Source organism: Bos grunniens, chromosome 2 (assembly GCF_055505025.1).
Source record: "Bos grunniens cultivar Pamir isolate PY7600 chromosome 2, Bosgru_T2T1.0, whole genome shotgun sequence".
NCBI classification, from domain to species: Eukaryota; Metazoa; Chordata; class Mammalia; order Artiodactyla; family Bovidae; genus Bos; species Bos grunniens.
The window spans coordinates 77,785,550-77,804,205 of NC_141166.1; the positions used below are offsets into that span (position 1 = coordinate 77,785,550).

The window sequence follows — 18,656 nt, forward strand, 5'->3', positions numbered from 1 at the left end:
TCACTTTAAAAAGTAATCAAGCCATGTAATTCCATCTGAGTTTTCATATCATGAAGAAAATTATCTGAATCAAGAGAAAGAGCATAGAGATTTCAATTTGTCTTTAATATTAATTAAGTTGGTTACCATGTTGCTGTAAATATTGTACCATCTTCTATAGCCTGTTAATTACCATCATTTTGAAATGTAATCCAGAATTTGGTAAGAGATATATGAATACCTGATAGCTTTTTCTTTTAATATAATGCAATTTAAGAAAACAACTGCAAATAAGATGGGGAAGTTAAACTTATTTCATGTTCTAAATTAGGAGTAGGGCAGGAAATGATGTGAATTTGGAAGGTCTTTTATTAGTAAGCTTCATTATTACTCAAGAAACCAATCCATAACCCCAAACACAATGATGTTCATTCTGTAAGGAGCACTACACCAGTGCACACTAATTAAAACTAAAGCTCTATGAGTAGGAATTTATAGTGATTATTTAACCAAGTGTCACGTAGTCCTAGTGATACACCTTGGGGCTAATTCTAGAGTGGGGCTACCCTTTCAATTCAAGAAATTCACAAAGTTTACTTAGAATTCAACTTATAAAAACTCATAATTTTTTTATTTCTCCAAATTTATCTTCTCTAAGCTCAGAATTACCTCATAATTCCACCTCCCAGAGCTAATATTTGTATGTTACCACCATCTTTGAGAGAAGTGAATATGAAAATGGGGGGGGGGGGGTGCTGATAGAATCCACAGGGACTCATCAGAAAATCATTAAGAAATCCTGTGTGCCAATGTTTATATTGAAATCACATCTACTCACAATTCCTTAGGGTCCTTAAATATCAACTTGAAAACAGAAAAATCTGCTTGGAGCCATTATACTAGTTACTATCAGATTTTTGATCTTTTAACAAGGAGTATTTTGCAATTCATAGAAAGATACCAAATAATTTCATAAAAGCTGAAAATAGGCAAAGTTAGATGCATAATAATTAGGAAAAATAAATTATCATAAACATATGTGGCCACATCTTCCCAAATTTGTAGCTATTCGTTTTTAGGATTTTTCTCCAAAGTACATGCTGTAGAACACAATATAAAAGAAATTTTGTGTTAAAATAAGTTCAGAAAGCATAGCAACATATACAGCTCTCTTTTACATAAATATGCATACTAAAGTTCAGAGAAATCCTGCCCCCAAAGTGTTTATTACAGCCTTTGCAAAATTTATTTGACCACAAACCACTCTCTCTTTTTCCTTTACCAAACATCTATTGTCATTCTGTAGAACAAGATTAAGAGTTTTTTAGTTAAAATATTTAATTATTTTCATTAGTTGTTAATATTTTGATTATATTTTGATAAATAGGCAATTTTATTCCAAGGTTTTATGCTATATTAGAGAATTAAAAAAATTCATATTGAGCTTCTAGAAATGATGTTAAGCTAGACTATTTGAGTAATGCTTCCTTCAAAAACTAACTAAAAACCCTACATAAAATATTTTTATATGCATAGAAGAGATATAAAGGGACTTCAAAGCTGCTTTTGACCTATATTTACATTTCTCCTAAATGTAGTTTGGTTGCTTTGCAGGACAAGTGGAGAAAAATCAAAGTCCAGGTCTGGCAGTAGTTGGGGAATCTTAGAGGAAAAACACCTTCTTTAAGGAGTGGTGGGGGGAGTCGTTTCTAAATTAAATCCTGTTGACTCCTGAACATTGCAAGGACTAGGGACTCAGATCCTCGATGCAATCAGAATTCCACCTACAACTTGACAGTCAACCCATTGTATTCCTGATTCTGAGTCCATGAATTCAACAGTGGGTTATGTAGTACTGTGCAAGCAGGCATGCTTAGTCGCTCAGTCATGTCTGACTCTTTTGTGACCCCCCATGGACTGTATGTAGCCCACAAGGCTGGTCTGTCCATGGAATTTTTCAGGCAAGAATATTGGAGTGGATTGCCATTTCCTACTCTAGGGGATCTTCCAACCCAGGGATCAAACCCACATCTCCTGCATTGCCAGGTAGATTCTTTACCACTGAGCTGCTTGGAAAGCCACATGTAGTACTGTAGTATGTATTTATTTGAAAAAAAAAAAAAATCCATGCATAAATGAATCCATGCATAAGTAACTTGTGGCAGTTCAAACTCATGTTGTTCAAGGGTCAACTGTACAAGAGAAGATGATCTCATGTGTCATTCCAGGACCTCAATATCCATCCCTGAAAACTTAAGAGGGTGAAGGAGACTGGTAACCAACTTAGGTCTCTGAAATCTGGTGGATGGAAGCTATCCTTGACAAACTGCTCTAAAGAGAGAGAACAGTTAGTACAGCATTTCATGGAGGATCCCGGTTTATCAGGGTCTTGGCAGCTGCTTATTTACCAAGACCCAGACCTGAGATACCTATGAAAGAAAGAACATGGCTGCCTGGAATAATGTGGTGACCACCACAGAGATGATGGACCAGCTTCTTCTAGGAGCTGACAAAGAGATACTAATGTTAAATCAGAGAAAAGATACTTATTTACTTGTGTCAAGGGAAAACAGTGAGAGATCTCAAGATGGGGGTGGGATATGCCTGTGAAAAAACAGGTAAAAACATCCCTTTAGAGAAAGATGACCTTTAGATTTCTTGGAAGCCCAGAGAACACTAATACCAGTTCATGACAGCATCAGTGACTTGCTTATTTTGGTATCAACCCCGGAAGAACTAGAGTCTGCCTAGTGTATAAGGGAAGAAAAATTGCGGTGCTAGACTAAGACCTGTAGGAGCAGACACTTCCCCTCCCACCAGTAACAAAGGCAGCCTGCTCAGAGCAGGCCCAAACTGACTGAAAGATGAAGGCTTAACCTTATATGGACCTGGACGTTTGGACTATTTGAAATCTTGGATTAAGACTGTATTGTGGCTTGAAATGACTTGAGAACTGTTCATTTTTTTAGGAGGAAGCAGAAGAATCATGATTACTACTCTTATTTTCATCCAAGGGACTGGGGGAGAATTAGTGATAGTTCATTTTGTGTGTCAACTTGGCTAGATTATGGTGCCCAGTTGTTTGACCAAACACCAGTCTGGCTGTTGCTGTGAAGGTATTTTTTTGATGGAACAAACTAAATCAGGCTTCCCTGGTGGCTCAGAGGATAAAGAATCTGCCTGCAATGCAGGAGACCAGGGTTCAATCCCTGGATTGGGAAGATCCCCTGGAGATGGGAGTGGCTACCCACTCTAGTATTCTTGCCTGGAGAATCCCCATGGACAGTAGAGCCTGGCGGGCTACAGTCTATGGGGTTGCAAAGAGTCAGACACAACTGAGCAACTAACACTTTCATTTTCACATTTAAATCAGTGGACTTTGAGTAAAGCAAATTCTCCATCATCATTTGGATTGTATGCATACAATCAATTAAAAGTCTTAAAAGCAAAGACAGGTTTCCTGAAAAAGGAATTTGGGTTCAATGTTGCAATGTAGAACTCCTGCCTGTATTTTGAGCCTGTTTGATCTGTCTAAAGGATTTCAGACACAACAGTCTTACCTGAATTCCAGCCTGATGGCACGTTCTATGGCTTTGGGACTTGCCAGCTCATATGATCACGTGAGTCAGTGCCTTAAAAATAAATCTGCCTCCTCACCCTCCTCCTACTACTCTACCTTCTCTGTATATATATTATTTCCCCCTTTCCTTCATTTATAAACAGGGTTAAATGGACAGTGTGAAGAAAAATATTTAGGTTGCTTTATGATCATACTCTTCACCTTTTTAAATATTCATATTTTAACATCTTTTTACCCTTGTAAGTACTTTTGACTATGTGAATACACTTGAAATCTAGGGGCCATTTGTTTTTGTCTGAAATGGGATGTTTGTTACTCCCCCTGGCTCCCTCTTCTCTCTCTGCAAAGAATCCTGGTCACCATCTCTGCCTGTTTTCTAGCACTCACACAAACAGATACTTCAGAGGTCATCTGACAGCTGCTTCTTTAGAGCTGCCTGGCTCTGAGTCTGGTCTATTTTGGCTCAGTGAAAAATAATCTCACAGTTGCCTACTACTTAGTTCCTTGGTTTTAGTTCACTTGGGTATGTGTGTGTGTTACCCAAATAAAGTGTTTTGAACTGCCTCCCAAGGGAGATATGAAGCATAACTAACTTTGGTAAAATACACATTCCAATACAGATTATTATGTAGGCTTACACACTCAAACTTTTTTATAGCCTGGTTGCCAAAAGAATAGATAAGCATGCAAACCTCAGATACATTCAAAGGCAATTGCATATTAAACTAGGTTAAGTATTCCGTGATTTGAAGTTATTATATCCGAAGGTCTTTGCTTTCCATGATTTTAAGAAATAGAAGTGAGAGTGTGATTTTACAAACACTTGAGTTTTTACCACCTGTGTCACTGGAACTAGAAAATCATCTTCATCCTAGTTTCTGCCTCTGCCTTTTGGTCTCTGGGAGAAAACTGTCTAACGCTCTTCCCCCCACAATGCCTGCTGCTGCTGCTAAGTCCCTTCAGTTGTGTCCGACTCTGTGTGACCCCACAGACGGCAATCCCCCGTCCCTGGCATTCTCCAGGCAAGAACACTGGAGTGAGCTTCCATTTCCTTCTCCAACGCATGAAAGTGAGAAATGAAAGTCAAGTCGCTCCGTTGTGTCGGACCCTCAGCGACCCCATGGACTGCAGCCTACCAGGCTCCTTCATCCATAGGATTTTCCAGGCAAGAGTACTGGAGTGGGGTGCCATCGCCTTCTCTGCCCACAATGCCTAGCACAGTGCCATGTTTGTATGTATATGATCAGTCATGTCCAACTCTTTGCAACCCCATGAACTGTAGCCTGCCAGACTTCTCTTGTCCATGGAATTTTCCAAGAAAGAATACTGGAGTGGGTTGACATTTCTGACTCCAGAGGAACTTCCTGACCCAGGGATCAAACACGCATCTAAGGTAGCATAAAAAACAGCTTTCTGATTGTTCATTATGTTGTTGGCTACTCTCAGATGGGAAGAATTACACACTCCTAGAGCCAAGGACTACCCACTCCAGTATGCTTGGGCTTCCCTGGTGGCTCAGACAGTAAAGAATCTGCATGTGATGAGGGAAGCACGGGTTTCATCCCTGGGTTGGGAAGATCCCCTGAAGGAAGGCGTAGCAACCCACTCCAGCATTCTTGTCTGGAGAATCCCCATGGACAGAGGAGCCTAGTGGGCTACCATTCACAGGGTTGCAAAGAGTCAGACATGACTGAGTGACTAAGCACACAGAGCCAAAGTAAACCTTAAACAACCGTAGGGTTTAGTCTCTGACTTTAGAATTACGAGGTTCTCCAGATGGCCAAAAATATCTGCACCTCTGTTTCACTCCTGTTCCTTGGTGGCCAATTCCAGCTTGTCATCTTTTATTATTCAACAGACAGTGTAGTTACACCTGATGTTCTGGGCTCTGAGAAATAAAATGATGATGAAAACAGAATCCCTGATCTCATGAAGTTACAGAGCAGGAAAATACTAAATAATCAAGCGAGAAGGAGTCATTGTGATCATTCTACCTTCTCTAACTCATATCATTTCATAGGTCAGGAAAGTTGACTCAGAAAAGTTAAATATTTTCTCAAGATCTAAACACTGGAATTTCTATTTTCAATTGTTCTTTGTAGCATATGAAAAGGCATTTAATTTTTCTATATGGACATTGTTTCTGTGACCTTACATAATTCATTATTTCTAGTTGATTTGTGTTGATTCATCAGAATTTATATAACATCATATGCAAATAAATGCATTTCCCTATTCCTTCCCAATATAAATACCTTTTATTTTTGCCCCCTTGCCATATTGCCCTGCTCAGAGCCTCCAGTACAATGTTGAATAGAAGTGGCGAGGATAGACATCTTCTCCTTCCCTTGCTCTTAAGGGCAAAGTCTTCAGTCTTCACCCTAGTCGTCAGTGTTAGCTGCCGGCTTTGGGGTAGATATCTGTTATCAGGTTAAGGTAGTTCTCTTATATTCCTAGTTTTCTCAGAGTTTTTATAATGTTTGTGTTAGATTTTATCACATTCATTCCTGCATTTATAATTCTCCTTTTTCGCTGTTGCTGATGTGGCAAAATAACATGTATTTTTTGAATGTTTAACTTAGTGCTCCTGAGATAAACACACTTTATCCTGATGGGGGGTGATTTTTATACACTAGACTTATTTGAGGGCTTAATATCTAGCATCTCCTAGGGTCCAACAGATTGGCCCAGTTCTTTCTCAGAGTGTTCTGATGGCATTCTCTGCTGATGTCCTCAGTTATTCAGATGACTGAGCGCCCCTTGGCTCTTGCTGGCTGCAGGCCCTTCTGAGTCTCTACAATGTTAATCATATTGCCTATGGTTCAGGAAGTCTGTTTATTGACTTCAACGTGACTATCTGCCAGATTCTCAGCTCAGATTTCACATCAAAAGAAACCAATGATTAAGAGCCAGAAGATTCTCTTATTACTTATATATTAACAGTGCAAGTTCTCTCATTATATATCCCTTCATCAATTCTGTACAATCCCAGTAGACATCTCCTGATAAGAGTGTGATACTTTTATTTCCAGACTTCTGCCATTTTTTAAGCATGTCTATCCATCCATCTATCCACCCATCCATCTTTTGATTTATAGTTGCTTATATTTGCAGGTGTTCTTTGGAGTCAGAAATGAGATGAGATGGCAAATACATTGTTTGGTAAATTGCTTATTTGTATTATTATTTTTAAGGTAAATATGTTTTGATTACCTTTCCAAGTGAACTCATAATTTGTTGTTAGTTTTTAGCCTCTCCAATTTATCTATTTCCTAGTAATAAATGTCCAGGAATCTAGAGAAGTCCAGAAAAATATGTATTTCTGCTTCATTAATTAAATTAAAGCCTTTGACTGTGTAGATCACAACAAACTGTGGAAAATTCTTCAAGAGATGGGAATACCAGAACACCTGACCTGCCTCCTGTGAAACTTGTATGTAGGTCAAGAAGTAACACTTAGAATTGGACATGAATCAATGGACCGGTTCAAAATTGGGAAAGAAGTACATCAAGGCTGTATATTGTCACCTTGCTTATTTAACTTATATGCAGAATACATTATAAGAAATGCCGGGCTGGATGAGGCACAATCAAGATTGCCAGGAGAAATATCAATAATCTTAGATTTGCAGATGATACCACCCTATGGCAGAAAGTGGACAGGAACTAAACAGCCTTTTGATGAAGGTGAAAGAGGAGTGAAAAAGCTAGCTTAAAACTCAACAGTCAAAAAACTAAGATCATGGCATCTGGTCCCATCACTCTGTGGCAAGTAGATGGGGAAACAATGGAAACAGTGCCAGACCTTTATTTTCTTGGGCTCCATATTCACTGCAGATGGTGACTACAGCCATGAAATTAAAAGATGCTTGCTCCCTGGAAGAAAAGCTATGACAAACCTAGAGAGTGTCTAAAAAAGCAGACATTACTTTGCTGACAAAGGTTGGTCTAGTCAAAGCTGTAGTCATGTATGGATGTAAGAGCTGGACCATAAAGAAGGCTGAGCACTGAAGAATTGATGCTTTTGAACTGTGGTGTTGGAGAAGACTCTTGAGAGTCCCTTGGACTGCAAGGAGATCCAACCAGTCCATTCTGAAGGAGATCAGCCCTGGGATTTCTTTGGAGGGAATGATGCTGAGGCTGAAGCTCCAATACTTTAGTCACCTGATGCAAAGAACTGACTCATTGGAAAAGACCCTAATGCTGGGAAAGACTGAAGGCAGGAGGAGAAGGGGACAACAGAGGACGGGATGGTTGGACAGCATCACCAACTCAATGGACATGAGTTTAAGCAAGCTCGGGGAGATAGTGAAGGACAGGGAAGCCTGGAGTGCTGTAGTCCATGGGGTCGCAAAGAGTCCAACACAAATGAGCCACTGAACAATGACAAATCTCAATATTTATCTAGCCCATGCTTTGGCTTATATTAGTAGTTTGTTCCTTTTTATTGTCAAACATTATTTCATTCCATGAATGTAAAACAACTTTTTATCAATTCAACAGCTGATATACATATGGGTTCTTTGCATAATTACTCACCTGTATAGGAAATATATTTAACTTTATAATAAATTGTTAGGCATTTCACCAAAGCAATTATACTAACTTATACAAACAATACATGTAAGTTCTGGTTACTCCACATTTTCCTCAGTACTTGGTATTGTCAGTCTCTATAATTTTAGTCATAGTGGATGTAGAGTATGTTATATTACTTTAATTTACATATCCCTGATGAATCACTTTTGTAGTCAGAACTTTGAGAGAAATATTGGATGCTTTTGGTTTCTTGTCTCTTTTTTTCAAAAAAGATTTTCATTTGCTTCGGCAAGTTAGCTTGGGGGCCTATTGACTTTACTAGCCTGTGAGATGAGTGCAATTGTACAGCAGATTGAGAATTCTTTGTCATTGCCTTTCTTTGGAATTGGAATGAAAACTGACCTGACCTTTTCCAATCCTGTGGCTACTGCAGAGTTTTCCACATTTGCTGGCATATTGAGTGTAGCACCTTCACATCTTCATCTTTTAGGATTTGAATAGCTCAGCTGGAATTCCATCACCTCCACTACCTTTGTTCCTAGTGATGCTTCCTAAGGCCCACTTGACTTTGCATTCCAGGATGTCTGGCTCTAGGTTGGTGATCACACCATCGTGATTATCTGGGTTGTGAAGATCTTTTCTGTATAGTTCTGTGTATTCTTGCCACCTCTTAATATCTTTTGCTTCTGTTAGGTCCATACCATTTTTATCCTTTATTGAGCCCATCTTTGCATGAAGTATTCTCTTGGTATCTCTCATTTTATTGAAGATATCTCTAGTCTTTCCCATTCTATTATTTTCATCTATTTCTTTGCCATGATCACTGAGGAAGGCTTTCTTATCTCTCCTTGTTATTCTTTGGAACTCTGCATTCAAATGGGTATATCTTTCCTTTTCTCCTTTGCCTTTTACTTCTCTTCTTTTCACAGCTATTTGTAAGGCCTCCTCAGACAAACATTTTGTCTTTTTGCATTCCTTTTCTTGGGGATGGTCTTAATCCCTGCCTCCTGTACAATGTCACAAACCTCCATCCATAATTCTTCAGGCACTCTGTCCATCAGACCTAATCCCTTGAAACTATTTCTCACTTCCACTGTGTAATCATAAGGGGTTTGATTTAGGTCATACCTGAATCCTAAATTTGATTTAGGTCATACCTAATTTTGATTTAGGTCATATCTAGTAAAGTAATGCTCAAAATTCTCCTAGCCAGACTTCACCAGTATATGAACCGTGAACTTACAAATATTCAAGCCAGATTTAGAAAAGGCAAAGGAACCAGAGATAAAATTGCCAACATCTGTTGGATCATCAAAAAAGCAAGACAGTTCCAGAAAAACATCTACACCTGCTTTATTAACTATGGCAAAGCCGTTGACAGTGTGGATCACAACAAACGGTGGAAAATTTTGAAAGAGATGGGAATACCAGACCACCTGACCTGATTCTTGAGAAATCTATATGCAGGTCATGAAGCAACAGTTGGAACTGGACATGGAACAACAGACTGGTTCCAAATAGGAAAAGGAGTACATCAAGGCTGTATATTGTCACCCTGCTTATTTAACTTATATGCAGAGTACATCATGAGAAAAGCTGGGCTGGATGAAGCACAAGCTAGAATCAAGATTGCCAGGAGAAATATCAATAACCTCAGATTTATGGCAGAAAGTGAAGAGGAACTCAAAAGCCTCTTGATGAAAGTGAAAGTGGAGAGTGAAAAAGTTGGCTTAAAGCTCAACATTCAGAAAATGAAGATCATGGCATCTGGTCCCATCACTTCATGGCAAATAGATGGGGAAACAGTGGAAACAGTGACAGACTTATTTTTTTAGGCTCCAAAATCACTGCAGATGGTGACTGCAGCCATGAAATTAAAAGACGCTTGCTCCTTGGAAGAAAAGTTATGACAAACCTAGACAGCATATTCAAAAGCAGAGACATTACTTTGCCAACAAAGGTCTGTCTAGTCAAGGCTATGGTTTTTCCAGTAGTCATGTACGTATATGAGAGTTGGACTATAAAGAAAGCTGAGTGTGGAAGTATTGATGCTTTTGAACTGTGGTGTTGAACAAGACTCTTGAAAGTCTCCTGGACTGCAAGGAGATCCAACCAGTCCATCCTAAAGGAAACCAGTCCTGAATATTCATTGGAAGAACTGATGCTGAAGCAGGAACTCCAGTACTTTGGCCACATGATGCAAAGAACTGGATCATTTGAAAAGACCCTGATGCTGAGAAAGATTTAAGTTGGGTGGAGAAGGGGATGACAGAGGACGAGATGGTTGGATGGTATCACCAACTCAATGGATAGGAGTTTTAAACTCCGCCAGTTGGTGATGGACAGGGAGGCCTGGCGTGCTGCAGTCCTTGGGGTCCCAAAGATTCGGACACGACTGAGTGAACTGAGTGAACTGACTATTGACTTTAACCATTCTTAATTTTCCACTTGATGCTTCTCAGATGAAATAGGTTGTGTGAATTAAACTCAGAAAATTATGTGAGCAAATAAAACATCTCAGGGAAGATGTTTTTCCTTTTCCACTAGTACCAATGTTATGTCAGCCAAGTTTTCTTGCCATCTCTTTCTGTGAGGTAAGTTGATTTCTTGTTCCTAAGAGATCCATTATATTTCCAGCTTCATACAGATACCTATTACATCCCTACCTTTCATAAGTCTTAGGTATCAAGTGCCTTCTTCAGTATCTTATTTGACCATCAGAACAGAAGCTCTGGGTACCTAGTATTTAGCAGTTTCCCTTGGAGCAAAAGCTATGTCCAATATTCCAAAATTCTATTTTCAGTCTTTTTCAAACTCCAGATCATATACCTGGAATTTTAAAAATGTTAAAAATTATAGGAAAAAAAAAAAAAACCAAGTCATTCATTTAAAAGCAAATTTTCAGGAAAACGTGTTTTAAACAAGATAATAAATCTGATCCACCATCCATATTGCCATAAATGGAAATCTTTTCTATTTTATTAAAGCATATATTGATATCCTTCACTATAGTTTGAAGTATTTATTTAATATATTAATATAATCTCTGTACACTAAATGCTAATTTCATATCAGTGCATTTCAATTCCTTTTTTGCTTTTAATAATGAACACTTTTATTATATATATTTTATATGTAGGAAAACTATTAGCATTTTTGTAAATTGGTGATTATAGTGGAATGAACTCTATAATCTTAAAGTATTTTTTCACTCATCCTTTCAAGTATTTATACTTCTCATTTCTTTGTATTATCTAATCATAGATAGAATTTCTATAATAATATGATGGCTTCAGTGGGAAGAACCCCACTATCATATCATAAGACATGGTGCTACTATTACCATTTATTTCTACTTTGAAAGTTTAAAATTATGGTAGGATGTTAACATTGATAAACACAGTTTTGGCTTCAAGTGAGGCACTCACTATTTTATTTTATCCTTTGAACTAGTAATGGTGCTTTCCTGTATTTGTTTGTATTGAAACATTCTACTAGTAAAACAATCAGGGCAAGGACTCTTGTATTCATGCCCTACTTTTAAAGTCTCTAACATTTTCGTCACCATTTATAAAAGTATATATTAGTATGTCATGTCCTTTCTATTACTATTTTAATCTACAACTATTTTATTATAATAATTAAAAATATTTCTTCTATTGCTACCAAATTTTACTACCACATAATTCATTTGTGAAATTTGTATCCCTTGAAGGTCTAAGAATTTTAAATGCAAACTTTTCTGAACCCAACATTATAGCAAGAGGTACAGGGATTGGGCATGTTTCCTCTCATGGTTGATGCTTTGCTAATGTTTTTAAATTTATTTCACTTGTCAAAAATACAAGCTTTGCATTTGTGTGTAAAATGAATTTACTTCCTTAAAAAACTGGAAATAGAACTGCCATACGACCCAGCAATCCTACTGCTGGTCATACACACCGAGGAAACCAGAATTGAAAGAGACATGTGTACCCCAATGTTCACCGCAGCACTGTTTATAATAGCCAGGACATGGAAACAACCTATGGATAAGAAACCTGTGGTACATATACACAATGGAGTATTACTCAGCCATTAAAAAGAATACATTTGAATGAGTTCTAATGAGGTGGATGAAACTGGAGCCGATTATACAGAGTGAAGTAAGCCAGAAAGAAAAACACCAATATAGTATACTAATGCATATATATGGAATTTAGAAAGATGGTAACAATAACCCTGTATGTGAGACAGCAAAAGAGACACAGATGTGTAGAACAGTCTTTTGGACTCTGTGGCGGGGGGGTGGGGAGGATGATTTGGGAGAATGGCATTGAAATATGTATAATATCATATAAGAAACGAATCGCCAGTCCAGGTTCGATGCAGGATACAGGAAGCTTGGGGCTGGTGCACTGGGATGACCCAGAGGGATGGTATGGGGAGGGAGGTGGGAGGGGGGTTCAGGATGGGGAACACGTGTACACCCGTGGTGGATTCATGTTGACGTATGGCAAAACCAATACAATATGGTAAAGTAATTAGCCTATAATTAAAATAAATAAATTTAATTAAAAAAATTAAATACCCTACAATCATCATTTTCAAACAAACAGAATTTATTCTAACAAGAAGAAAAAGGCTTATAGTAATTCAAACCCCTCCATTATGGATCACATATGAAAGTCATGGCAATAAATTCAAGACCTTGCTCATATAATAAACTAAACTAGACAGGTATTCAATCTTATATTGCCAAGATACAGAATATGGAGAAATATATCTTAAGTAAAATTAAGGTATATTAATTTTATATACCTTTTATTTTTCAAACACATATTTTTTGTTGTTAATTTTATGTGTTTATTATATTTATAATAAAAAATAAAGACTGTCCTAAACTTTATGAGGCAACTGAGTTGCCTATTCTTTCTTTCCGAAAGTTTTTATTGAATAAAATTGAGACTTCTGTCTTACTGTTTCAGTTTTAAGATTTTACATTTTGCATTTCCATGTAAAATCATTTTTGGTAACTTAAATTCCATTAGATAGCTCCTCTATTTTATCCACATATTCAAGCTTATTTGAAAAAAAAAAGAACAAGTAGTAATTTGTTATTCTTTTATTTTCCCCTGTATTTGTGGGTCTTTTCTCATTATCATTTCTATGGTGAGGTATTTGTATTGTTTTTCTCTTTTTTGCCTCTAATTGGTTAACCAATGATTTATCTAATTCATTATTTTCACAACCAATTTGCTAATTGACAATCTTATGATTGTCTTTTTTTCTTTATTACTTATTCCTGATTTTACTTTAATTAGTTTTATTCTCTGAGTTTATTTGGCTTTTAATTCTGATTAACCTAAATTTAAATAGCTCCATGTGGCTAGTGGCTACTACTGTTGAAAGTGCAGCTTAGATGGAAGCAGTATTGCTATACCATCAATGGGTTGAGTTTGGGGGCTTAAAGGAAGTAGTGAAAGTGAAAGTCGCTCAGTCATGTCCAACTCTTTGCAACCCCATGGACTACACAGTCCATGGAATTCTCCAGGCCAGAATACTGGAGTGGGTGGCCATTCCCTTCTCCAGGGTAGAGGAAGTAAGGGCATTAAAAAAAAAAAAAATCCATCGTATTGGAAGGAGTGATGATAGTTATTTTGTTGCAAATCAGTAGTGACTAGAAGGTGGCATGAAATTTTTGGAGTTTTGTAATATTTTCTTTCTTGATCTACTATTATATGAACATTTACTTTGTGGAAATTCCTTGAGCTACACCTTATAAATTGTAAGTGATAAACCCTTTCTCAATATGTACCTCATTTTGAAAGTCAACTAATAGGGAAACAGTAAAGAATGAGTCAAGTTTACCCATCATCTGTACTACCAGGTAATAGTTCATTGAAGATACTAGCTAATGTAGACAAATGACATATTCAAAAATTGAATTGTAATTAGAAAAGTAAAAAAATCTGTTATGATAAAATATCTAAAAAAATTCTGAGTCAAAGGAAAACCTTTGCAAATAATAAATGAATCTACTGAAATGACAATATATTAAACTCACATAAAATTGGAAATTCAAATATATAAATAAAAGAAGATATAAAGGAAGAGAAAAATTCCATTAAAATGGAAAAATATAAAAGAATAATTTAAGCATAAATACACAAAAGTAGACGAACAAATTTTCAGACTAAAATCCAAAAAGCCTTATCATATGTTGTATTGTGAGGATGGAAAAATAGGCACTCATACATTCCAATAGCTATTTGGCAATATTTAGCAAATTTTCACATGCAAAATTGACCCTTTGACCCAACAATCACACTTCTCAAAAAACATCCCCAAAGAACTGGTAAATATACTAAACAACTTATGTGTATAGGTCACCATCTTTTTATAATCCCCCGAAGAGTCTTATTTTCTAGTTTACTTAAGTCACTCAGTCGTGTCCAACTCTTTGTGACCCCATGGACTGCAGCATGCTAGGCTTCCCTGTCCATCACCAACTCCCAGAACTTATTCAAACTCATGTCCATCGAGTCAGTGATGCCATCCAACCATCTTATCCTCTGTTGAGTTTGCTTGAAATATTAGTTATTACTGTTACTGTTCTTACTCTACAAATGGCTTTTGTTAATGTTCTGGCTCTGCAACTTTGTTCTTTCATCAGAGTGCTTACTGTTTTGCATCATGTGGTGCAAGGTTTCACTTGCACTTTCACAAGATTTCACTTGCTTCAAGATTATGGCAAAACCAATACAATATTGTAAAGTAATTAAACTCCAATTAAACTAAATAAATTTATATTTAAAAAAAAGATGATGGACTGGGGAGAATCTATCCTACTCCCTTTTTGATGGGGAGGTTAGAAAACTTTCTGATTTGGGTTTGCGCCTAAAATTGTTCTCCTTTCTTCCCACTTACTTCTGACAAAGGTTTATTCCTTGATCAAACTCTAGTCAGGCTCCTCTGAGTCCTGCTTTCCACGGGGTCTCAAACTTGACCTTGAACAAACACAAACACAAACATTTGTGCTAACTTGAGCTAAACACTAACTTGGAATCCAGCAGCTCATGACTGCAGCCCTAGCGCCTTGAAATGCTTACCTAAGAAAACTCAAGGCTACTAAAATAACTTCCTTGTTCCAGCCAACACCTTAAGATAGGGCTACTGTCTCCCAGGCTCTGTGGAGGGTGGGAGCCCACGTTTAAAAAGCACTAGTTAGCAAATCCAAATGGGTTTCTTATGGACCAGCCTCCTTCCAGCTTTTACTAATTTTTCACTTTCTGACTCCTGAGTACATGCCCACCCGCTCCTCACTCCCTCATCTTCCCTTTAAAATGCTCAGTGCCTTCTGCACAAATTCAAGCTGAATTCAGCTCCTGTTAGACCCTTTTTCCTACTGCAAAAGTATGTTACTGATTAAAATCTGTCCTTACCACCAGTGTCCAGCTTTGCTTATCTTTGACACTTCTCGACATCAACAAATATTTTTATTTCCAATAGAACAGAATAGAAAATTTTAGTTAGACACAGTTTGTTCCAAACATGTGTGATTGAAAAACTCTACTGGAGAAATGTTACTAAATTTATAGAGAAAAAAAGTTCCCTTGTAAAAATGTTTAACTATTAAGTAACATCTGAACATTGTTTTTAAACTGGGAAATGTCTCCAGGGATTTTAATGTTTTAATGCACTATGTGAATCAAATTTCCAAAAGGAAGATTTAAACTGCAGCCTTTTCCTAACGTATTTGGCCACAGTAACCCTTTTTTTTTTTTTTTTTTTGAGCACCAGTCCCAGGACATTCCAGAACTAATGTTCCAAGAAAAACACTTTTTTGAAAACCCTGGCTTAAGGATTTTGAATCCAACATGTACATTTTACACTTACACATTATTTCTGTGATTTACAGAAACATCAGATCATGGCAAGATTTTCTTCAAGTGTAGACTTTTTAACCTTCTTATCAGAACCATCTCAGTATGTGTGTTAAAAAATGCAAATTTCTGGGCCATGCTCCAAACCTGCTGAATTGGTATCCCTCAGAATTCTAATGGGAATGTACTCTGTGACAACCTAGAGGGGTGGGATGGGGTGGGGGTGGGAGGGAAGTTCAAGAGGGAGGGGACATACGTACACCTATGGCTAATTTACCTTGTATGACAGAAACCCGGAGAAGGCAATGGCACCCCACTCCAGTACTCTTGCTGGAAAATCCCATGGACGGGGGAGCCTGATTGGCTGCCGTCTGTGGGGTCACACAGAGTCAGACACGACTGAAGCGACTTAGCAGCAGCATGACAGAAACCAATACAACACTGTAAAGCGATCATCCTCCTGCTGCGGCTGCTAAGTCGCTTCAGTCGTGTCCGACTCTGTGCGACCCCACAGATGGCAGCCCACTAGGCTCCCCCATCCCTGGGATTCTCCAGGCAAGAACACTGGAGTGGGTTGCCATTTCCTTCTCCAATGCATGAAAGTGAGAAGTGAAAGTGAAGTCGCTCAGTCGTGTCCCACTCTGAGTGACCCCATGGACTGCAGCCTACCAGGCTCCTCCATCCATGGGATTTTCCAGGCAACAATACTGGAGTGGGGTGCCATTGCATTCTTCGAATCATCCTCCAATTAAAAATAAAAAAAAATTTTTTAAAGAATTCCAATGGGAGGTGGGACCTGGACTCAGAATTCTAAGTGTCCAAAGTTGGATAGTTGGATTCTTACCTACATTAAAGTCCAAGAACTCAGGTGAGGAATCTTACCTCTGGCTGCCCATTCAGGACCCACTGCTGACATCATTCCCCCAAAGCTGCAGGTTTTTTCCTTTCAAAGCAATAAGCTGAAGGAAGAAGTAGCAGAAAGCTCCTTAGACTGTATCTGCATAGAAAGAAAAAAACAGACAAGAGGAAAAGTTCACTGATTAACTTTTCCCACTCAGCAGGTGCTAACCTTCACTGTGCTCTCAAAGAGTCAGCACTCCTTCTTCCCAACTGATACTTCCAAGGGTGTTGGCTGGCTGTGTGTTTCCTGATAATTAAATATAGTGATTCCCTCCAGCCTTACAAATGTGTAACAATTACAAACTGACTCTATAAGCCATCAAACTAACTCCATAAAAACTTATTTCTAAAAGAATATTTATTAAAAAAAAAAAACTCATTTGACTATACTTTTAAAATCTATTATTTAAATTGATTTTATCCAATTTTTCCAGATTTAGAGAAAGAGGAAGTGAACCATTTTAATTTTTTAAATCCAGAGTAAATATTCTGATTTCTCATTTCCAAGTAAGATGGACGTGCTTCTCTTTTGGTATTAATACTTCTTCCTCTTTGTCCTCTCCTCCTCTTCCTCCACCTCCTCTTTGTTTTCCCTTCCTCTTTCACTTCTTCTCCTCTTCCTTTTTTGAAGCCTCTCAAGTTTAATTTTCTGTTCAATACAGAAAATGAGACATGTATTGTTAACTATGCATATTGTAATTAAGTCTGCTTAAATGCCTTTTGAAATCTTTTACTTCTAGACTTTGCAAAATGTTCTCCCCTTTAGAGATATAGGCTATTCAAGAAAATGACTCTTGAGGGTTCTAAAACAAGGGGTAAGGCTGGATGAACAGTCAGTTTAAGGAGAACTGCTTTATGTGTACCTCTGGGACTTTTTATAATTGTTAGAAAGAAGAAGGAAAAAAAACTGAAGCTGAGTTAGAGAAGTGCCATGTTCTTTAAGAATTAAGCATGGAATATAATTCAGTGGTTCTCAAACTTCAGTGTGCATCAAAATCACCTGAAAAGCCTGTTAACCCAGATTGCTAGGGCTACCCCCAAGGTTTCAGCAGGTCTAGGGTAGGGCCTGAAGACTGACATTTCTAGTACATTTCCAGGTGATGCTGTTGGTCCAGGGACCACATACTCTACTTCCAGATACTCTACTCTACGGGCTTTCTCTCTCTCTTACTTCCCTGGAAGGAAAAAACATCTGTAAGTGAAAGAAGATAAAACCTAAAAGGCAACATGCAGTCAGCATCTTGGAAAAGCTGGCAATCCCAAATATAATTTTTAACAGGTATTATCTATAATGGTTCACTAAGAGCCAAGCAGCTGGTTCCAACAAATGACAGAACCTAGCAGAATGCATTTTTAAAATTAAACAGGATGCTGTAACAAAGAAACAGTTAAGGACTGGTGAGGAATGTATTGTGTTGGCCAAAAAGTTCCTTCAGGTTTTTCCATAACATCTTATGGAAAAGCCCACACGGAACTTTTTGCCTAACCCAATAACAGAAGTTATTTAAATGTTGCTCTAAAATATATTTTTTAATGAATTGGCAGTATGTTCTTTAATCTTAAATAATTGCTTATATTAATAAGGAATGGGAAATACATGTTAAGAGATCTATGGAGTGTTGAATAAAAATACTCACCTGAATTCTATTTCATATTTTGCAGGAGAGCCTCATGATTCATTTTTTGGAAGCTATAGCCTATAAATTTTATGAGTTACAACTCTAAGCCCCAAATTACTAAATAACAATAGAACACAAACTATTAAAAATGTTTTATCAAAAGATAATCCATAT

The 18,656-nt window shown here is 37.5% G+C and overlaps 1 long non-coding RNA gene across 2 annotated transcripts in view; it reads right to left on the reverse strand.

Annotated features, from left to right (window-relative positions):
- The window catches only part of LOC147378263 (uncharacterized), a 223,278-nt gene extending 206,315 nt beyond the window's left edge, over window positions 1-16,963 (reverse strand). For both annotated transcript variants that reach the window (XR_015151685.1, XR_015151686.1), the window contains exon 1: window positions 16,846-16,963. This is a non-coding gene — a long non-coding RNA (uncharacterized LOC147378263). The remainder of the gene's footprint in view (window positions 1-16,845) is intronic.
- Window positions 16,964-18,656: the final 1,693 nt, after the last annotated feature.